The sequence below is a fragment of the Oncorhynchus keta genome, unplaced genomic scaffold, assembly GCF_023373465.1.
Source record: "Oncorhynchus keta strain PuntledgeMale-10-30-2019 unplaced genomic scaffold, Oket_V2 Un_contig_15023_pilon_pilon, whole genome shotgun sequence".
Taxonomy (NCBI): Eukaryota; Metazoa; Chordata; class Actinopteri; order Salmoniformes; family Salmonidae; genus Oncorhynchus; species Oncorhynchus keta.
The window spans coordinates 1-13,025 of NW_026279087.1; positions in this window are offsets into that span (position 1 = coordinate 1).

Here is a 13,025-nt window from a genome sequence, read left to right on the forward strand (position 1 = left end):
ATTTGTCCAATAGAACCTCTATTTCAGCTAGATGCAGGCGACAGTGTGCAAGGCGATATTGAATGTGTCACTGTTTGTCACCTCAAAATTTTCTCTCGACCTGCGTGAACCTACATTCTAAACTTTCATTCATTTGTTACCTCATGATGGGTATAGGGAAATGTTAGTATTATGTAGTATCGGTGTTACATGAATGGAATATGAATGACAGTCGTCCAATATGCTGTAGTAGAAATAAGGCCATGCTCATGAAAACACAAATGGTCCTCCCTCATCTTAAACGGCACTGACCGCCACTGTTTGGGTGGTGGACCACTCTTGGTACACATGGGAACTGTTGAGCTGAAAAACCCAGCAGCGTTGCAGTTCTTGACACAAACCGAGGCGCCTTGCACCTACTACCATACCCCGTTCAAAGTAACTTAAATATTTTGTCTTCCCCATTTACCCTCTGAATGGCACACATGCACAGTCCATGTCTCATGTCTCACGGCTTAAAATTCCTTATTTAACCCGACTCCCCCTTCACCTACACTGACTGAAGTGGATTTAACTTGTGGCATCAATAAGGGATCGTAGCTTTAGTCTGGATTCACCTAGTCTTTCTAAGTCATGGAAGGAGCAGGTGTTCTTAATGTTTTGTCTACCCAGTGTAAAGCACTACAGATAATCAAGTGCTATTTGCATGTGATGCATTTGTTCTGTTGTTTACAGGACGATTTGTATCTTATAGAGCGTGGCTTTAAGGGAATAGTATGGTCACATCAAGATTAAACCTTATGTAAAAAATGTGTTATTAACACACTACCTATTCATAGATGTATTTATTCATCATCCACATATTCATATTAAGATCTACGTCTGTGTACAGGACAGTATTATTTGTAAGAGAAAATATATCAGCTTATTGTTAAATTATTATGACATTCTTTCCAATACAAGAGTGTAGTAACTATTTTCCAAACTGCGTTACCCACTCCAGTCAGCAGATGGCGATCTGCGTCTTTCAGGTGATGCTTCATGCGTGACGTATAATGGACTGGACGGGACACTTCAGGATATAATACGGCGCCAACTCTTTCAACCACCTCGGTAGCTTGCTAGACAACATGAAAACCGATAGATTGACGCTTTACACCGTGTTTGTGTACATTAGCTAATCCTTAGTAATAAACGCATTTCTGTTGACTTATCTGATGACCTTTAACCTAATGTTCTTGCTAAATTTGACGTGTTAAAGATTGATACCGAGGTTAGCACGAGGCTAGTCGCTAATGCTAACTAACTAGCTAACATCCCTGATCATGAGTTCATCAACTACTACTCCCCTGCTGAAGAAGAGGTGGTCTGCTGGACGGAAAGACGCTCTGGGACTGGAACATTGTCGTGGAAGATGAGGGTGGCAGTGAAAGCAGAGGAGGCTGTTGCAGCGAAAGAAGAGGAGGCTGTTATAGTGAAAGAAGAGGAGGCTGTTACAGTGAAAGAAGAGGAGGCTGTTATAGTGAAAGAAGAGAAAGAACCTTTTAGAGAGGAAGAGGATGCTATCTTTAATAAAGGTGAAGGAGGAAAACGTTTTGAGAGTGAAAGAGAAGGACAGAATATCAGATTAACACCAGTGAGTACTGTCTTAAACAGGGCACAAACTATGCCGTTTGCTGGAACTAATGTGGGGTTTTAAAGGCATTCTACTGAAGTTCTACACTTGAATAAGTTTTGGTACTCTATAAATTGTTATAAATGTAAAATCTGCATTTGTACATATATTTTCGGGACTTTTAAATTAGATTTATTGAATTCTCCATGTGGTCTACATTGAAGTGCACCTCATCTAATATAACAGTCTTTTAAAATTCAATATTGGTGCATATTTTCTACTTAAAATAACAAAGGGACGCAAAAAGCCACCCATTTTGTGGAACGACCCTTTTACATTTGCATCACAAACAGTATTTTAGGAAATCATGATGAAAGTGGCCATTTTAGACATATTCATGCCTCTTGTAAGACTCTATGATTGCAATAGATGGTCATCAGTTTACCATCTGTTTGATGTCCTCGTTCACACAGGAGAGAGACATGACTATCGTGGATCCTCTGGGGAGCCTCAACAACATCCTGATGCTGACGAGGCAGAAAAGAGTCTCTCCAGATCAGAACACAAGATGGTACAGCTTGGTCTGGTCTACCATACAGCTTGCTCTATTGAGGGCTGGGCTGGGTTTCTGTAAAACACTTCGTGACATCAGCATCCATAATGATATGTGTCTGTGTCCCCTCTTTATGGTTACCAGGACAACGCTAGCCCTTCCATCCTCCCGGAGTCCCCGTGTCGTGCCTCTCCCAGTAGCACCTTACTGCTGGGTAAGAAGAGGTTGTCTGTGCTGCTGGTGGACTGCAGGAAAACAACGGGGCTGAGTGGAACTGTGAGAGGAGGAGAAGAGAAGAAAGGATCAGATTTAACTCATCAAAGTAAGTGCTGTAGTTTGAACAAATACAATAGATCTGCCCACATCTGTTACCAGGACAACCAGCAGAGTTCTGTTATTTTTTACCAGGACAACCAGCAGAGTTTGATATTTTTTTATTTTTTTATTTTACTAGGCAAGTCAGTTAAGAACAAATTCTTATTTATTTTTATTTTTTGTGTGTTTTTGTTGTTGAATTTTACCCCTTTTTCTCCCCAATTTCGTGGTATCCCATTGTTGTAGTAGCTACTATCTTGTCTCATCGCTACAACTCCCGTGCGGGCTCGGGAGAGACGAAGGTTGAAAGTCATGCGTCCTCCGATACACAACCCAACCAAGCCGCACTGCTTCTTTACACAGCGCACATCCAACCCGGAAGCCAGCCGCACCAATGTGTTGGAGGAAACACCGTGCACCTGGCCACCTTGGATAGTGTACACTGCGCCCAGCCCGCCACAGGGTCGCTGGTGCGCGATGAGACAAGGACACCCCTACCGAACAAGCCGTCCCCTAACCCAGGCGACGCTAGGCCAATTGTGCGCCGCCCCCACGGACCTCCCGGTCGCGGCCCGGTTACGACAGAGCCTGGGCGAACCCAGGGACTCTGCCTAGGAACAGTGGGTTAACTGCCTGTTCAGGGGCAGAACGACAGATTTGTACCTTGTCAGCTCGTGGATTTGAACTTGCAACCTTTTGGTTACTAGTCCAACGCCCTAACCACTAGGCTACCCTGTTAGTTGACAGGAAGATAGACTGGTGGATATGGATGTTATGAATATCATAACACTGAAAAAGGATTCTGCCAATGAAAAGAGAGAAACCAATAGACCATATAAAACCTTGATGAAAGTTAGCTCTAGACATCATCCAGGCTGTAGCAAAGCAACATCATCAGACATCATCCAAGGCTGTGCAGCAGCAACAGCAGCCCTGAGACACCAAGACATTGTGGGGAATATCCAGCATGGAAGAGGAGGCTTTGGCCTGGCAGCAAGCAAACCAACGTTCCATAAGGCAACAACATCTGAATGCAGGAAGCTGGTGGTCGAGGAGGTGCGCAGACAGGAGGAGACTGCAAGAAGTGCAAAGGCATCTCTCTTGCTAAACAAGGGCAACGGACGCGGTGGGAAGGCCTGGAGAGGAGTAAGATCAACTGGAGTGAGCTTTGGCAAATGGAGGCAAGCAACATCAGCTTTCCATCATAAGAGCTGTTTATGATGTGCTTCCATCACCAAAAAATCTACATCAATGGTATGGCGAGGACTCCGACCTGCCCCCTCTGCCCAGCTCCAGCGACTCTCAGGCATATAATGACAGGTTGCAAGACCAGCCTCTCACAAGGGCCGCTACACCTGGAGGCACAATCAGGTCCTCAAGAGCCTGGCTGCAGCACTTGAGACCAAGAGGAGTGCAACCACCCATTACCTCCAAAACAAGCAATCCCGTCAAAACAACAAACATTCATCCGGGAGGGACAGAAAAGGGGCCCAAGTATCCTCCTACGAAGCCAGAAACTGGACACCTAGCCATGGCCCGGGACTGGAAGATGCTTGTCGATATTGGCCAGCAACTAATTTTTCCATCTGAGATTGCTTCTACCAACTTTAGGCCAGACATGGTACTCTGGTCCCCTTCACGAAAGGCTGTGTACATCATAGAGCTCACAGTCCCGTGGGAGAACTCTGTTGAAGAGGCCTACGAGCGTAAGAAACTGCGTGACACAGAGTTGGCAGCAGACGCAACTCAGCGTGGCTGGAATGCAAAAGTCTGGCCAGTTGAAGTGGGATGCAGAGGATTCGTGGCTTCTTCCACCATCAGGTTGATGAAAGAACTTGGAATCCATGGACAGGCTCTGCGGCAGACCGTCAGAGCAGTTTCTCAAGCAGCTGAAAGAGGCAGCCAGTGGATCTGGATCAAACGGAAGGACCCTTGCTGGGCTATAACTTCATGACCCCACACCCCCACCTGAGAACCCAATTCAGATCCCTCCAACTTGAGGAGGGCATATGAGGTATGCGGTCAGCTGTAGGGCTGGCTCAGGGAAGAGGACGCCCCTGCCTTGCATAGTCCCGTGGGACATCTTAATTGGGCATGGGACACAAGCTAAGGCTTGATCACCCTTTAGCTGGCCACCTTTGATGAGGGTGTTTAGTGATTAAAGGCCGAAACACCCACTGATTCGAAGGCACACTACTGAGGATGTGTCCCAAAAATTGACATCTTAACCCAGTCTAAGAAATAAACCTCCCATGCCACTCTGTCAACATCACGGCAAATCTCATGTGAGTGCATTCCATCTATTGGCACACTGGACAGTTTTTAACATCTCGTCCCGTGTTTTATGATTCTGGATGTTACATTGCCTGTCCCAGTCAACCCCCCATCTTTACAAGACTTTTGAAGCGGCAGACAAAACTCCAGACACTTCAATGTGTTCTGCATTGCTTCATTAACGTCTCATCTACAGAACGTGGTAAACATGCAAATGTACAGTTGTAGTCGGACATTTACATACACCTTCGCCAAATACATTTATACTCAGTTTCACAATTCCTGACATTTAATCATAGTAAAATTTCCCTGTTTTAGGTTAGTTCACCATTTTATTTTTAAGAATGTGAAATGTCAGAATAATAGTAGAGAGATTTATTTCAGCTTTTATTTCTTTCATCACATTCCCAGTGGGTCAGAAGTTTACATACACTCAATTTGTATTTGGTAGCATTGCCTTTAAATGATTTAACTTGGGTCAAACGTTTCATCTCTAGGAGACAGAACGCGTCTCCTTCCTGAGCAGTATGAAGGCTGCGTGGTGCCATGGTGTTTATACTTGCGTACTGTTGTTTGTACAGATAAACGTGGTACCTTCAGGCGTTTGGAAATTGCTCCCAATGATGAACCAGACTTGTAGAGGTCTACATTTTTTTTCTGATGTCTTGGCTGATTTCTTTTAATTTTCCCATGATGTCAAGCAAAGAGGCACTGAGTTTGAAGGTAGGCCTTTGAAATACATCCACAGGTACACCTCCAGTTGGCTCAATTGATGTCAATTAGCCAATCAGAAGCTTCTAAAGCCATAACATAATAATTTTCAGGAATTTTCCAAGCTGTTTAAAGGCACAGTCAACTTAGTGTATGTAAACTCCTGACCCACTGGAGTTGTGATACAGTGAATTATAAGTGAAATAAGACATTTGTGGAGTGGTTGAAAAACTAGTTTTGATTAACTTTATTGACATCGGTGTGTTGCTTACAGTTTAGTTTCCTCCACTGTCCCCATACTGGGCTCAAACTAGTGATCCTCTGCTTCTCATCACATGTGACCACTCTCCTTGACAATGAACCGATGGAGCGATACAAAAGGTACCAGTTGGACAGCTCCATCTGTGACGTTTCAAGCTGTGGAGTGAGTTTAAAAGGTACCAGTTGGACAGCTCCATCTGTGACGTTTCAAGCTGTGGAGTGAGTTTAAAAGGTACCAGTTGGACAGCTCCATCTGTGACGTTTCAAGCTGTGGAGTGAGCTTAAAAGGTACCAGTTGGACAGCTCCATCTGTGACGTTTCAAGCTGTGGAGTGAGTTTACGGCACGTTCTCACCTCCGTTACACATGTTCAGGTTGACTTTCCCACGGAATCGACCATATACACTACCAGTCAACAGTTAGGACACAACTACTCATTCAAGGGTTTTTCTTTATTTGTACTATTTTCTACATTGTAGAATAATAGTGAAGATATCAAATCTATGAAATAACACTTATGGAATCATAGAGTAACCTAAAAAGTGTTCAACATTAGGCCACACCTGTCAGGTAAATGGATTATCTTGGCAAAGGAGAAATTTTAACTAACAGGGATATAAACACATTTTGCACCGAATTTGAGAGAAATAAGCTTTAGTGGGTATGGAATAATTCTGGGATATTTCAGCTCATGAAACATGGGACCAACACTTTACATATTTATATTTTTTGTAACATCTACCCCAAATATTTCACATTCTTTTTTACTTTACCCAAAATATCATGAAATGAATGATAGTCAAAATCTGTGAATGTCTAAATAAGAAATTGGTCCATTTAAACAGCAATGTGTCGAACCCTTTCAACAACGGGGAGATGTTACTGATGTGCTTTGTGTCTTCGACGTAAAAACTAGTTTTGGACTTCCACTTTAAATGACTTATTATATGTTTAAGGAAGTGTGTAGGTCACATCCTGTTTCATACAGCTATGAAGGTTATATATTTAGAACCACCTGCTTGATGATAGGAATCTAGCGATGTCTGTGTCTTGAGTGTCATAGGACTGTCTAGTGTTTTGTGTTCTGACTAGTAAAACAGAAATAAAGATAAGTATTGTAAACAGTAATTACTAGGAGGCTCTACAACATTTGTTTAAAATCACACAAAAATGGTTTTAAATGATGAAATGTTTGAAAGCTGGCCTCAGGTTATTGAGGGATCTGATTTGGTTTAAAGTTCATAGCAAGGCAGTTTTATCATGTGGAGATTTCATTCTGCTCTGTCTTAAAAATAAACTCTTGTCTTTGGCAGGAGGAAAACCAAACTTGGACGAACCAAAGACGTCCAAACCAGCAAGTCAACACCTCTGCTCCCAGATTGGACAGAGTTTTACCAAGTCAGGAAGCCTGAAAATACATGAGGGAATACACACAGGGCAGAAGCCCTTCCTTTGCTCCCAGTGTGGGAAGAGTTTTAAGCGGTTAGACACCCTCAAAGCTCATGAGCGTATACACACAGGGGGAGAAGCCTTACAAATGCTCAGACTGTGGGATGGCATTTTACTCATCACACTCACTTAAAAGTCACGCGAATTCACACAGGGAGAAGCCTTTCCATTGCTCCCAGTGTGAGAAGAGTTTTAAGCGGTTAGACACCCTCAAAGCTCATGAGCGTATACACACAGTGGAGAAGCCTTTCCATTGCTCCCAATGTGGGAAGAGTTTTAAGCAGTTACTCACCCTCAAAGCTCATGAGCGTATACACACAGGGGAGAAGCCTTTCCATTGCTCCCAGTGTGAGAAGAGTTTTAAGCGGTTAGACACCCTCAAAGCTCATGAGCGTATACACACAGTGGAGAAGCCTTTCCATTGCTCCCAGTGTGGGAAGAGTTTTAAGCGGTTAGACACCCTCAAGCTCATGAGCGTATACACACAGGGAGAAGCCTACAAATGCTCAGACTGTGGAAGATATATTATTCATCACACTCACTTAAAAGTCACATGAGAATTCACACAGGGGAGAAGCCTTACCTCTGCTCCCTATGTGGAAAGAGTTTTAGTCACTTTGGAAACATGAAAGCTCACGAGCGAATACACACAGGGAGAAGCCTTACCACTGCTCCCAGTGTGGAAAGAGTTTTAACTATTCAGAAACCTAAAAGAGCACATGAGACTGCACACAGGGAGAAGCCTTACAAATGCTCAGACTGTGGGAAGACCTATTACTCTTCACAGTCACTTAAAATTCATGTGAGAATCCACACAGGGAGAAGCCTTACCACTGCTCCCAGTGTGGAAATAGTTTTAGTCACTTAGGAACCCTGAAAGTTCACCAGCGACTACACACAGGGAGAAGCCTTACCACTGCTCCCAGTGTGGAAAGAGTTTTGGCCAAGTAGGAACCCTGAAAGCTCATGAGCGAATACACACAGGAGAGAAGCCTTACCACTGCTCCCAGTGTGGAAAGCGTTTAACCATTCGGGAAAGCTGAAAAAGCATGTGAGAATTCACACAGGAGAGAATAATTACTTCTCCTTGACTTCTTAAAATGCATCAGAGAACATACACAGTGCTCCCAGTGTCTTTCTTTAATTGTTGACTGAGAAGGTGTTTTCTTGTTTATACCATATGAATTTATATTGTACAATGTATACTCAAAAATATATTTGTGTTTTTATTAGAAAACATGAATTGAATATGGAGTACAGTGGTTCGTCCTTTAAAAGTTGCAGCGTACTGCAGCACAGCTTGCATGGTGCCACAGAATTCTATGGCATGTTATTTACGTGTCAACCACTGTCACCAATAATGCTAGTAAGTGCTAGTTTGACCACCAGAGGGCATCTTTGAGAAGCATTTGATTGCCTTCAATAGTGGCTGTACTAGAGAATTTAAAACTTGTTTTTGTAAGAACAATGTAAATGAGACTGATATCAAGAAATGTTTCTTCATTAATTTGATGAACCTGTTTAGGACTGGGGTTCCGCCCACCAGAAAGAGACTGCTATGGTATCAGCAGCACAATATTGTGTAGAGGACTGAGGGTGTGTTAGGGGGGTGTTAGAATAGAATTTTAGTATTTTGTATGTAGTTATTTGCATCAAAATATATCACTGTACCAATTTGACCAATAGGTACATTTGGGCAACTTGTGTGGGACACCTGGGTGACTTCATGCTCAATGTCATGTAGCACAAATACTGTTGCCCTCTTATGTTCTTCTTTGAAATTATCGCCAGCATCATATCTGAATGTTTGGCTGTTTATTTCCTTGTATTTTCTTCTACAAGATCTATTGTGTTATATTCTCCTACATTCAATTCACATTTACACAAACTTCAGAGTGTTTCCTTTCAAATGATACCAAGAATATGCATATCCTTTCTTCTGGGACTTAGCTACAGGTAGTAGTTAGATTAGGTATGTCTTCAGGCGGAAATTGAGAAAAGGGGGGCTATTCCAAACAGGTTATCCTGAACCCAGTTTCGCTAGCGGAACCCTCGCCAACAGCCAATGAAATTTCAGCCAAATAAAAATCTACAGAAATCTCATAAATCAAAATTCTCAAACATACAAGTATTAGGCACCATTTTAAAGATAAAATTCTCGTTAATCCAGCCACAGTGTCTGATTTCAAAAATGCTTTACAGCGAAAGCTCCACAAACGATTGTTAGGTCACCACCAACTCACAGAAAAACGCAGCCATTTTTCCAGCCAAAGAGAGGAGCCACAAAAAGCACAGATAGAGATAAAAATGAATCACTAACCTTTGATGATTTTCATCAGATGACAATCATAGGACTTTATGTTACACAATATATGTATGTTTTGTTTGATAAAGTTAATATTTATAAAAAAATCTCATTTTACATTGGCGCGTTACATTCAGTAGTTCCAAGATGCGGTGATTGTGCAGAGAGACACATAAATTCACAGAAATACTCATTATAAATGTTGATGAAAATAGAAGTGTTATGCATGGAACTTTAGATACACTTCTTCTTAATACAACCGCTGTGTCAGATTTTTTAAAAACTTGACTGAAAAAGCATAATCTGAGAACGGCGCTCAGAGCCTAAACCAGCCAGAGAAATATCCGCCATGTTGGGTAGTCAACATTAGTCATAAATAGCATTATAAATATTCACTTACCTTTGATGATCAGTTCCACAATAAATGCTTGTTTTGTTCGATAATGTCCATCATTTATGTCCATTTATATCCAAATAGCTTATTTTCTTGGGGCGTTTGGTAAAAAAATCCAAAAACGCGTTCTGGTCCAGTCGGACGAAAAGTTCAAAAAGTTATATTACAGGTCGAAGAAACTTGTCAAACTAAGTATAGAATCAATCTTTAGGATGTTTTTATCATAAATGTTCAATAATGTTTCAACCGGAGAATTCCATTGTCTGTAGAAAAGCAATGGAACGAGAGATGCCTCATGTGAAATGCGCGTGACTGAGAACGAGGCTGCTGCCAGACCCCTTAGTCAAACAGCTCTCACCCACTTCCTGTTTGGATTTTCTCCCAGGTTTTTGCCTGCCATATGAGTTCTGTTATACTCACAGACATCATTCAAATAGTTTTAGAAACTTCAGAGTGTTTTCTATCCAATACTAATAATAATATGCATATATTAGCATCTGGGACTGAGTAGGAGGCAGTTCACTCTGGGCACTCTATTCACTCTATTCATCCAACAATGAAAATGCTGCCCCTATCCCAAGAAGTTAATATTATGGTGTTTATATTACAAAAAAAAAAAACTAAAACCCTCTGCATTTCCGTTAGGATGGAAAATATGGCCCTGTACAACGTGACGGTCTGGAGTAGGCTACAGTACTGGGCTATTTAGCTAAAGAATCCCCGTGTCGTGCTGGCACACCGGAGAACGAGGTTCAATTCCCAGACGGGGAGGAAGGAGTAGGCTGTCCTTGTAAATAAGAATTTGTTCTTAACTGACTTGCCTAGTTAAATAAAGGTTACACTAAGAACATAACATTTCTACACCATAATTGTATGATTGTAGTCTAACCAATACCCAAACGGAGAAAACAATCTAATTAATTTATCAAGACCAGTCCCCATGCTTGTCTCAGAGCAGCACGAAACAGTGAAAAAATTGTTGGAGGCTTTTGCTTCAAATCCTATTGGTTCTAATCCTATTGCTTCTAGCTTCAATATGCTCTTTAAATGAACAAGACCTACACCACTTTAAACAGCACATTACTCAACACTAGTGAGACTCATGTCAGTAAATTGAAAAATATGACCTGACTCTCCACCAATAATTACATATAGAGGATTCTAAATGAAACCCAAATGCCGCCGCATTGGTCTCCCAGTGACGGCCGGCACGTGTATCGAACCTGCATCAGAGAGGTGTTGGTGAAGGTATATTGTCCTGATAATAGCACATAATGGGCTATTAAAATACTGTACGTGGTGTCCAGGTCAGGATAACCAAACATTTCTTTATTAAAGACTATCAGAAAGAATGTTGGTACTTATTTATTTTGATCCAAAGCCATGGATGAGTGAGTCACTCAGCTATATGTAGGTGCCCGGCTATATGACTGTGCCATCAACTTGATAGGATATAACGATATTTTGGAGGTTATTTCGTTTTCCAAAAACGAAAGTGAGTGATTGTAATCTGAATAAAGGCCAAAATAATATTTATCAAGGCCAAAACATGTATTTCTGTTTTTAGAGGGAGAGAAACGCTGGGCCAGTTGTGCTCCGCCCTGTGGGACTCCCAATCACAGTCAGATGTGATACATAATAATACTTTTTGCTGTATTATTTGTTTGGTCTTTTTACAAATATGCGCTTTTCATATAGTTTTTCGTTAAATCCAGTTCGGATTTAAGTATAACTTTTGACTGAGGCCTTTAGTGAGAGGTCTACTGCTTTAATGTTGAATAATATCCGCACTCCGAATTAATATCTACAGGGCATTTTTCACGCCATTATTAGTTACATTGTTTTACTTTGAACGTGCAGACAGGCTCTAAGAATAGCGGGAGAGTTTCCCTAGTTGGCGCCATTATGAATGCAATGCCCCTGAAAGTGTTGCTCTGTGCCACCCAGTGGAGTGGGGTGGGGTGTGGTCATCTCGGAGATAGTCCAACCCCTTCCTCCTCCCTTTCCCATAGGGTGGAACCTTTCACTGTTATAGTGAAAGAACCTTTTAGGATGGAAGAGAAGGCTGTTATAGTGAAAGAACATTTTTAGAGAGGAAGAGGATGCTATCTTGAATAATATCCGCACTCCGAATTAATATCTACAGGGCATTTTTCACGCCATTATTAGTTACATTGTTTTAGTTTGAACGTGCACAGGCACTAAGAATAGCGGGAGAGTTTCCTAGTTGGCACCATTATGAATGCAATGCCCCTTAAAGTGTTGCTCTGTGCTACCCAGTGGGGTGGGGGTCCAACCCCTTCCTCCTCCCTTTCCCATAGGGTGTTACAGTGAAAGACGAGAAAGAACCTTTCAGAATGGAAGAGAAGGCTGTTATAGTGAAAGAACATTTTAGAGAGGAAGAGGATGCTGTCTCAATAAAGGTGAAGGAGGAAGACGTTTTGGGAGTGAAAGAGGAGGAGACAGAATATCAGATTAACACCAGTGAGTACTGTCTTAAACAAGGGCACAAACTGTTGTTGAACTAATGTCAGGGTTTTAAAGGGGCATTCTACTGAAGTTCTACACTTGAAAATGTTGTTCAGTACTGTATAAATTGTTTAATTGTCAATCTGTCGTTGGTACATACATTTGATTTTTGATCCCTACAAATCTGGATCCCTATCCCATTCTGTATACATCTGGCCCTTCTTTGGACACTGTGTTAACAAACCTCGAAACGAGCTTCAATGCCATACAACACTCCTTCCGTGGCCTCCAACTGCTTTTAAATTCTAGTAAAACTAAATGCATGCTCTTCAACCGATTGCTGCCTGCACCCACCTGCCAGACTAGCATCACTACTCTGGACGGTTCTGACCTAGAATATGTGGACAACTACAAATACCTAGGTGTTTGGTTAGACTGTAAACTCTCCTTCCAGACTCACATTAAGCATCTCCAATCCAAAATTACATCTAGAATCGGCTTCCGATTTCGCAAGAAAGCCTCCTTCACTCATGCTGCCAAACATACCCTCGTAAAACTGACTATCCCACCGATCTTTGACTTTGGCAATGTCATTTACAAAATAGCATCCAACACCCTACTAAGCAACCTGGATGTAGTGCCACAGTGCCATCCGTTTTGTCACCAAAGCCCCATATACTACCCTACATATTCGTCGCCAA